The sequence below is a fragment of the Branchiostoma lanceolatum genome, chromosome 2 (genome assembly GCF_035083965.1).
Source record: "Branchiostoma lanceolatum isolate klBraLanc5 chromosome 2, klBraLanc5.hap2, whole genome shotgun sequence".
Classification (NCBI taxonomy): domain Eukaryota; kingdom Metazoa; phylum Chordata; class Leptocardii; order Amphioxiformes; family Branchiostomatidae; genus Branchiostoma; species Branchiostoma lanceolatum.
The window spans coordinates 28,563,424-28,574,364 of record NC_089723.1 but is presented as its reverse complement, the minus strand read 5'-3'; positions in this window follow the sequence as shown (position 1 = coordinate 28,574,364).

Sequence of the window (10,941 nt, the reverse complement as noted above, 5' to 3'; positions counted from 1 at the left end):
TTTTTCAACTGATCATTGTGACTCATTCTTAACTCTATCATAACAAATATGGGTTGCCAATTGACCAGTTTAATGACCTGTGTGTATGGGCATGAGGTAAACCTCTTACTTAAGCTTGTCGATGTGAGTGCAGGAAATGGCATGTCACCATATTTAAATGAGATATCAAAATTTATGTTTGAATAGTTCTATTCATTGAGAAAAACTTGTTGAAATTGTTTTCAAACTTTATCCATTCATCAGTACAATGTATATCTATCAGACTGTATGTTGGGCTGGGCAGTATTATGGCTTTTTTTAAAAATGTTGTCTTGCATTTTGATTGGTTTGGGCCAAACCTAATCATGGGGTTCTGTATGGGGGTAGTGATTTACCAATTATGAAAAATTCTTGACACTCATTACAAATTATAGTGAATTTAGAAAGAACCCTAATTACTCTAAATTCAACCACCTACTGGCATGGTTATGCTCTAGGTTGATATAGAGTGGTGCGATTACAAATTACGTAAACTTAAAACGGCTGATTGCGCAAAACGGCTGATTGCGCAAAACGGCTGATTGCGCATTTTGGAAGAAAGGTATGCAGGTGAGGTGGGGTGATTGTGAAGAAGTCCCCTCAGGCTCATGATTTATGTTGTTCCGACACCACACCTTAACCTATTAGTCTTAAATGGTTTTCCTGACCCGAACACTGAAGGGTCAAACTTTCTTGTCGGTTACATTTATCAGTTTATAGTTTATAGTTTTGATCTGTCAAACTGTAAGCCCCAACAAGAACAAGAAGAGGCAATCATAACATCAAAGTTTCAGCTACAGATTGAAGTGATTCGTCAGTGAGCACTAGGAGATACAGGGGATTTTTCTTAGTTTTGTTCTTAATGTTGGCCAAAGGTCAGACTGTACTATGTGCGAAGTGCTACTACGCCCATGTTATGAAGTACACCTTTGAACCTGCTCAAATCTATCATTCATTGTTACAAGCTCAGACACTGAAAGCCAGTGGATAACCTGATACACGAAGCAGCTACAGGGTACTGTAAATGCAGAAATGGGCGTGTGGTTTTTATTTCGCGGTAGGGAGAAAATGGCGTGTTTTAAGTTTGCGTTTTAAACAGGAGTAGTGCTACAGTCATAGGTGGGCAATAAGTTTCACGGTGGTTTTAAGTTCGCACTGAAGAGTTCGGGGCGAAAACCGCGGACATAAAACCACTGCGAACATTTCTGCATTTACAGTATCAGCCAGATTTGATACCAGAATGTCCTCCTGGCCCATAAAAGTCAACACCCGGTGCAAATGATAACCCAGGCCGCATAGAGCTCCGTCTGCCCCAAACAAACACAAATGATAGCCCAGCCTAACGACGATAGACTGGATTCCAGGTTAGGTGTTCCAATGTGATGTTACAGTCTCCACTCTCACATGCAGCACCGATTATAAGATTAATACAAAAATCTACATGGGGAATCGTACATGTAGTAATGATCAAGTCATGAGTGAAAGAAACACACTGAAACAGAGCAAGCAGACTTCATCCCCTTACCCATACTGCTTTACAACCCTTGCAGTACCACAGATGAAAACCAATATCAGTGAGGATGTATGAAAATGCTGTATTGCTGAATTTGGAATTATAGATATATACACGCGCGCACACACACACACACACACACACACACACACACACACACACACACACACACACACACACACACACACACACACACACACACACACACACACACACACACACACACACACACACACACACACACACACACACACACACACACACACACACACACTCTAAAACATCCACAAAGAAAGAAATAAGCCAAAAACAGAGCTTCACTCCCATGGGGGTGATATCAAAAGATTTCAAAGACAGGATTTCTAGCCTACTTGATCTTGCTCGTGTTTTACTACAGTGAGTAGGTCATGCAAATTACTACCTTTATCTTTGAACCAGTAACTTGTGAGGTCTTATCAGCCCAATTACTTGTAAGTACCATAAGACTCTATTCAGGAAACCCAGGATCCCTGCTGGGCATTCTTGTATTCCCCCAACAAGAGGAGAACAAACTACATGCACACTGACATAATCTAACCACAGAGGAGCTGTCACTAATTAAGTGCTCAGACTTCTGGCCTAACACAGAAGCTGCCAGACATTCTTAAGTGGGGTCAGCGGGAGGCCATCCTCATCATATGGACATAAACCAGAACACCCAGGGGCTGACTCTTAAATCACAATCATGCAGGGAATTAAGTACCACACTTCCGCTGGACTTCTCAGGACATCTGGAACTCAGGTTGGGAGGCGAGACCAAAATATTCTCTTGGTCGTACAGCATAAAAGACCCGGTTGCACTGCAATATTTATTTTGTAACTCTTACTGTAAATTTAGTTTAGTTTGCTAGGACTTACTTTCTGTGATATCAGTGGTGAAAAGTAGGTGTTTATGGTGGTAAGTTACTAACACAGAGTGCATCACTGACAAAAACTCTGTATTGTTGGTGTTTTGTACGTCACAACGAAGCTGTGAACATAGAAGCACCAAGAATGTTTCGAGACGCACAGTGTTACTAACGCATGTCCTACCCCATACAACAGTACTTATTAAGTCAGGTAGTGTGCAGGCAAAGACTGCAAGTGTGATGTAAGTTCAGCAAGGTATCTTGAATCAGTATTATATGAGGGGTGCAAGTAGAGAAAAGGAATGCTAGTGATGGGGAGGGATGCTAGTGATTAGGGATGTTAGTGATGGGAGGGATGCTAGTGATAGGGAGGGATGCTGGTGGTGAGGAGGGATGCTAGCCTGGGATCCAAACCTATTATAGCTCCCGAGTCTCCTCTCCGCAAATAGACTCGGGAGCTATAATAGGTTTGGATTCCAGGCCAGAGAGATGTTAGTGAGGAGGGATGCTAGTGATGAGGGATGCTAGTGATGAGGGATGCTAGTGATGAGGGATGCTAGTGATGAGAGGGATGCTAGTGATGAGAGGGATGCTAGTGATGAGGAGGGATGTTAGTGATTAGGGATGCTAGTGATGAGGGATGCTGATGGTGAGGAGGGATGCTAGTGATAAGGGATGCTAGTGATGAGAGGTGCTAGTGATGAGGAGGGATACTGATTGCTGATGGTGAGGAGGGATGGTAGTGAGGAGGGATGCTGGTGAGGAGGGATGCTAGTGAGGAGGGATGCTAGTGAGGAGGACAGATGCTATTCAGGAGGAGGGATACTATTGAGGGGGAGGGAAGTCATGTTTCCCATTAAATCATATTGAAACTGTCTTGGTACCTAGGCCGAATTAATTTTTCAGTTTTCTGAAAGCTGTATTTGATAGCCTGCATTCCTTTTTCTCATAGGCTGTTATCAGCTATTTTGATTATGTCTGCGCAGATCAATTCGTAACTAGTCAGTGTGCTGAATTCAAAGTACATGTACATGGAAATTGACAGATGGTTGAATTTCATGTCGTGCATTCAGGACGTTTCGGAATTTACCATAATGCGTAATGAGCGTAGACCCAAATATTTTGTCCATTCCCTTGCAATGTACGGTAGACCCCATTCAACTTGACTTGTCCTTTGTGATGGAGAGGTCCATAATATAATTATTATGAAGCCTCTTTAGTCACACTAGATGCTTTCCTACCCAAGAGATTTGGTACAAAAATACCCCCCTAAAATAATGCTTCATGGACTGACAACACAAATTATGTGGTGAAGCTGAACATGACTTTTGTGCATGACCTAAACATTGACCCTGTGATCCCAGAAGTCAATGGAAGTACTTTAGTGTTGAGTGTCTTACACTGGCTCGTCTTTTTGCTTTCTAACCACGGATTAGCAAGCGAAAAGATTGAGCCAGCGGTTACTACGGAGGATGGTACTCAGGCTGATTTTAGGTCCAGTCCACTGCAACATCTTCCCCTCCCACCAAAGGGAAAATGGAGGTTTGGGTTGATGACAGCATTTTCTCAGTCTACTCCCTGGCATGGCTGTCTTTTACTGTACAATTTTATCTATTGACCTTCAGTTTGACAAAGGAAAGTAGCCTGAGTGTCATCCTGTTTCAGTTCCAGGCTCTACCTTCAAGGTGAAGGTAGAGCCTGGAACTGAAACAGGATGACACTCAGGCTAAAAGGAAAGCTCTTGGGACAAAATTTTGACCCACAAAAACTTTTGTCTTTCAAGGAGGACAAAATGGTAGATATTTTTTGTCTATCCTGAGCAGCAAAGTTCCATCCAGTGACGAAAGGATGAATGCTGGAAGCACCCTGCTCCGTTACCTGGATGCGGCTTGCCAGATTCCCTGTGACCTCAAAGCAGAGGGGTCGGTCGAGTGGGCTAATAGCGTCCGGGACTTTTAACGTTTCTCTCCCTTTGCGCTAAAAATCCTAGCCCACTGCACCAAAATCTCTGCTTGGATAATAGTGATACCAATCCCATTGGCTGGGTAGCAACATATGCCCTGCTACCGGAGTTGGCACCTTACGCCAAATTACCGTTTACGCCATGTCGCAGGGCGTATGTTGCTCCTGGCCAATGGGATTGGTATCGCCTTGCGCTGGTAGTCTGGCATCCAGACAACCATCTCTCTTTTCACAGTCTGATTGATGGAAACACTCAAACAGCATGTTACTATTGGAGTGTTTCTTGTAATGTATGGTTCTGCACCATATGGCAGCTTGGGGGAGTATGTGTGGCATGTTAATGGTTCCTCTGCAGTGTTGTCTGTAGGTTCATTAAAGCTGTCCCTGCAGCAAACCTCCAGGAGAGTTGTGTCAGTCAGTAATCTGTCACAGCAGCCTGGAGCTTTGCAGGAAGGATCTGAGGTCTCTTCCTGTGGAGAAACATTAATCACTTCTACAGGAAAAATGCTGAAACCAGGCTGAAAATTTCATGTCCTCACATATGTTTGCACATTCTGTTCCATGACATTGTGGCTGAACCATTGCGACCCCTGTGTGTTTAAAGGGTGTATGTTTAATAGAAACATGTACATGTATATGTGCAACCTGATGATGTAACGTCAAAGTTATATTTTGTTGCTTAGTTTTAGAGGCCTAATTGTGGTTTGATTACACTTGTTGCACCATAGTAAAGATAAGATTGAAGTACATATATGTAGTACTGAACAGTTACCTCTGCAATGAAATATAAAACCTTACCCTTGGTTAACAGGAAGTAAACTGCAAGTTATACTGTAAATACACTCAATTTCACAGTGGTTTAATGTTCATGGTTTTCATGGTAACCTTGCAAACTGAAAACTACTGCAAAAAAGCTTGTTATTCTTCAACCCCCCTACCATCTTGTTTCAACTGCAAACTAAAAACCACCTCAAACACTTTACTTTCTTCCTACCTCGAAACTAAATCACCGCAAACTTTTAAGTTAATAAATGCACTTACAGTATTACTGCCAACATGCTGAAACTTTCAAGGCTTTTAATTGGTAGTCTGCAGGGGTGTGGCTGTGTGGAGAGCCCCAGTCCCTAAGGGTTTTGTAACTAAGTACCTGTCAGCCCCCATGTGATGTCCAGGAGGAAGAAATTTGTACTCTTCCTGTTTCCACCTGGTTTAACTTTGTTCCAGGAGGTGAAGTATGGGTGGGATAATTTTTGGTGGGATAATCTGCCCTTGTTGTGGTCCAGTAAAGATAGCCTGAGTGTCATCCTGGTGAAGGCAGAGCCTGGAACTGAAACAGGATGACACTCAGGCTACAGTTAAGATAGCCTGGGTGCCATCCTATTTCTATCCGGGCTCCTACATTCGCTACCCTAAAAAAACGAATGTAGGAGCCCCGGTAGAAAGAGGATGGCACCCAGGCTACAGTAAAGACGCAATGCTGATCCATATATTCCATTGTCATCTCACAATGAACAGAGTTTTACTTGGTCATATGATACTTGACATCAAAGTCATATTGAAAATGACATGAATGATTCTGACTATTTTGAGTAACCTTAAAGCACTTTTTGGGTCAAACAGAAAAGAAACAATTTTTCCATGTAACAGTTGTAGAATTTGGATGGGAATATGGAAAGATTTTATCAAATCTTGAAGTTTTCAGACCCTCAGGGTAGCTGTAAGTGAAATATAACAGTGTTTGAACTTTTGTCCCTTCGGATCATTAATCAATCATGGAACAGATTTGTGCTGTCGGGAGGACTGTAGTCATGTGACCTCTCCTCTGGATGAGACTGGTTCAGACTGGTCTCCTCTTGTTCCCAGCAGGGAGGTTGACAAATGTCCCAGGACAGGCCAGTTTCCTATTCTCCAAGCAGAGGCTTTGATCGAGAGGGGTAGTTTTGTCCGGGATTTCTAACGAGGTGAGGGACGTTAGAAATCACGGACAAAACTACCCCTCTCGATCAAAGCCTCTGCTTGGAGAATACCAGTTCCCTATATACAGTGTACCAGTAATAGAACAAAATTGGTCAATGTTCTAACTATTACACAATATACAGTATACTTAAAAAATGTACACGCATGGGTGTAATCATGGCTTTTTTCTTCGGTCAGACGTAATCGGCCATTTTGATATGATATTTTTCATGCTCTATAATATCTAATTCATTATGAAGTGTTACAAGTCAGTAGGTCGATGAAATAGATGTAATAACATGTAAGGGACATGGAACCATAATGCTTTGTAAGGACTAAGACTTTACAATTCTTTTATTTGTAATGTAACATAAACTAAAGAGGATGGTACCCAAGCTAGGACAGAGTGCCTTTCACCGGCATTTTGTTCAAATCCGAGTTTAAAGTAAGGCTTGTCTTAGTCTAGATTCCTCCGAAATAACCATCGGCTCAATATCTTTTCTCTTGCTAAACCATGGCTTGTCTATCGTTTACATGTACCTCCTTGATGGTTTCATTCCCAATGGGGAAATGTTAGCAGAAAAATGGTGAATATTCCTTTGTTGAATTTGAACTATTTTTGAGCTCCTTTGTGTCTGCTTTGCGGTCTGTCAGGTTCTCTGTGCCTGTGCGCACTGGGAGGCGAGTGAGCAAAGGAGTTCATGCATGTATGTGGTCTGAAAAAAAAACTGATGGTGCCAGGCGTCCCAGTTCTGCACGATTAGTTACCATATATGGGATGACGCTGTCTGTTCCTCTCTGGGTGGTGACAGCCCAAGAATTGTGACATCATCAAAGTCCGCTCTCCTCCTTTGTCGCCCTCACAAAAAGATGGGATGATTGCGACTGAATGAGTCGGAATTAGGCCCGTTCTCATTGTGATGCATTCCCCAGGTTTTTCTTTCATGTCCTAACAGGAGAATGTGTTCTTTTGATGGAAAATTGCTAACTCAGCATCTTCCTTCCTTTGATCATCTTTAAAAATCTTCTTACTGCTGTGATTTTTCTGAACTGAAGGACCACCATAGTAGACAGAAATGGCACAGAAGAAAATGAAGGTCACCTTCAAAACTCAAATGTATTCATCATCAACTGTTATCTTCATGATTGCTGTCTCCAGCTTTTTTTCCATCCGAGTCATAGTTCGGAAGCCCATGTTGTAGATTTTCGTTGTAGGTTTTCATTGTTCAATCTGTCATTCTAAGCTTACAAAAAGACGTTGACATTTTCATCATTTGCATAATGTCACGAAGTTCAAATTTTTTTTCGCACCAGATGAATTAGCCTGGAGGCCAGACCTACCAATGAAATCTATCGTGTTGGGTTGGAGAAGCGTTAACACAGTACAGGATAGACATTATAGGGATCGGGGGTTTTCTGTCCCAACAAGCGCTTTAATTTCTGTTCCAGGACAAAGGGTTGGGTCCTGGAGATACTCCTGGTTTGCACTCACAGTACTGGTTAAAGCTTACCACTTGTTATTTGTGAAACTGATCAGAATTGTCCAAGTGCATGAAAACTTGAAATCCAGCATGTAAGCTTAATTAACTGCTCTCCGACAGTTGCTTACATTGGCAGTGAGTGACTGAAGCGACCGACTGAGCATTTTGGGGCGGTTATTAAAGGCAAAGCAAACATGGCTGGATTTCAGACAAATGGTAGAAACTGTTGGAGACAAACCCTACTGTATAAATACAAATGATACACAGTCTAGTTTTCCTGTGAAATACTTCCATCCACACACATACCGGTAGTGGGATTCCTTGATCATGCCAGCGCCCATTTAGCCGCATCACTAGTGGAAGGGATGCTAGAAGTTTAAAGTCAGGCTAATCTGAAGACCGTTTTTGTTTGAATGTAGCTCTGGTACAACACTTAGATGCTAGATGATGTGGATTAAAGTTGATCCTGATTAGGTCCAGGTTAGATGCCTACAATGGGAGCTCGACACTCATTCACATGAAAAGATGACCAGAGATGAGCATGTCGTAGCGTGCTCTCTGCCGCCCTTTGTCGGGAGGGAAATCCAGACGGTGGGATATGAGGTACGCCGAGGATCACTGGACCTTCAAGTGCATGAAAACTTGAAATCCAGCATGTAAGCTTAATTAACTGCTCTCCGACAGTTGCTTACATTGGCAGTGAGTGACTGAAGCGACCGACTGAGCATTTTGGGGCGGTTATTAAAGGCAAAGCAAACATGGCTGGATTTTAGACAAATGGTAGAAACTGTTGGAGACAAACCCTACTGTATAAATACAAATGATACACAGTCTAGTTTTCCTGTGAAATACTTCCATCCACACACATACCGGTAGTGGGATTCCTTGATCATGCCAGCGCCCAGAGAAAGAAAGGGACCAAGCTGAAGGTAGTTTGTTTTAGCTATATTTGTTGTATTTAACAAAAGTTTCGATTTGTGAAACTTTATTTTTCCTTATTTCTCAATTCATTCACATTCACGCATCATTTTTATAAGTACTTTTAATTATGATAAGAACGTTACAATACTTTTCCTTTGGTTTGTTGAGTACTTGTTCAGTTGTGTTGTGAGCCGGCCAGCAGCCATTTTACTCGCTTCAAGTCGCTGTGAATACATTGTCCGATATTTAGTATGTGATTAGCTCTTTGCGCAGTGGTTTTGGGCATTCTGGTTCACTGATCTAAAGACTAGCTAGCCGGTGTTACACTATTTACTGCCGGGGCGCATTTAGCCGCATCACTAGTGGAAGGGATGCTTGAAGTTTAAAGTCAGGCTAATCTGAAGACCGTTTTTGTTCGAATGTAGCTCTGGTACAACACTTAGATGTTAGATGATGTGGATTAAAGTTGATCCTGATTAGGTCCAGGTTAGATGCCTACAATGGGAGCTCGACACTCATTCACATGAAAAGATGACCAGAGATGAGCATGTCGTAGCGTGCTCTCTGCCGCCCTTTGTCGGGAGGGAAATCCAGACGGTGGGATATGAGGTACGCCGAGGATCACTGGACCTTCGGACCTCTGCTTTGTTGTGCGGAAGAATGGAGGGAATGAATTCCCCATCAAGGATGAAGCCAGACATGTTTGTGATTGGATACAGGGGATGCAGGGCCAGACAAGCCTTTGTGTGTAAAGGTATGGAAGCATGTGGGGGGACAATGGTTGGTTCGACCCCCCATGGAAGGGGAATTATGCTGATGTACGCTACTGGTCACCACACTGGCCATGCAGACGGAAAGGCCAGGAGGGTCAAGGCTAGACAACAACTGGACCAACGGCTCAGTGGGGTTTGAACAACTGACCTACAGTGAGGGTCATTTTTTCCATTTTTTTCAAACCGAAAAAAAAAATTGGGGGAAAAAATTCTGTATAAATTGTATGCTGCAGCATTTGTATTTGCGTACCGGTATATAAATTTTATTAATGTACATATTTACAGTTTAAACATCTGTGTGGTATAGTTATGGTACCATGACAAAATACAATACAAACTGATAGTCAGAGAGATGGAATGAAAATACATTGAATAGAAATAGGAATTGGAACTCCCTTTGATAGAGGTAAAAAAAATTAAAGGTGATCAGGCGAAACATACATGTAAAGTCTGACATGAGAAAAAAATTGCTTTAGTTTATCAAGCCAAATTACAGATTTTCTTGACTGAATGTATTAGTTTTTGTGATGCAAGAATTTTGACTCTTCCTAATGTAACATTATGTGTCTCTAATGCAATTGTTTATTCTCCTAACAGACTATCATAGCTCTTTTAATGAATTCAAAATTGGCTTTGGAACTTCTGTATGTTACATCTGAGTGAATGAAAGACCAAATAAATGATAAAGAATTGTAAAGGATTGCTTAGCAACAAGTGTCAGTGAGGCAACAGCAAACATGTCTCTGCCAATATTGGGATGTTTCTGTAAAGACATTGTGTTGGTGTAACATCATTTATCAGATAAATGGACGTGAGAACCACTGGTGTGTCTGGCTGGTCACTTTTCCAAACAGACAGAAAGTTACAGCCCAGTCATTAGTTGCGATGCCTCTTGGGACAATGGTTTATACCCCCCTTACAAAACCACCCACCCATGCTCAATACTGCACATTCATTTCTTCTCACCTTTTCATCTTGCTGTCATGTGAAAAGTTTCCACTGTTCTTTCATCATTACAAGCCGCCGTTTCCCCCCATCACTCATCTTCAAATGCACCAATCAGGGCATAGCTCAAGGAGGTGTTGCTTGCATGGTACCCCCCCTCCCCCATTGTTCACATTGTCATCATTGATGTATTAATACTGCTTAATGGCCTGTGACAGTCCAGTTTAGCTACAGGGGTTTGGGAAATTCCCCCCTTTGTGTTAGGAGAAGAGGTGCCAACTTGGGTGATGGAATAACTAGAATTCTAAGCAGCTGTAGAGGAATTTATCAAGGAGGAAAGTACTCCATCAAGGAGGAATGCAAATCCATTAGTTCGATTTTACATAGTGCAACTGTTTAACTCCTCTACTAGGCTGTTGTGACAGTGTCGCCCCAGGGTGACTCACATGGCGACAGTTTTTGTCTATCAGGTATTGTACTTCTGA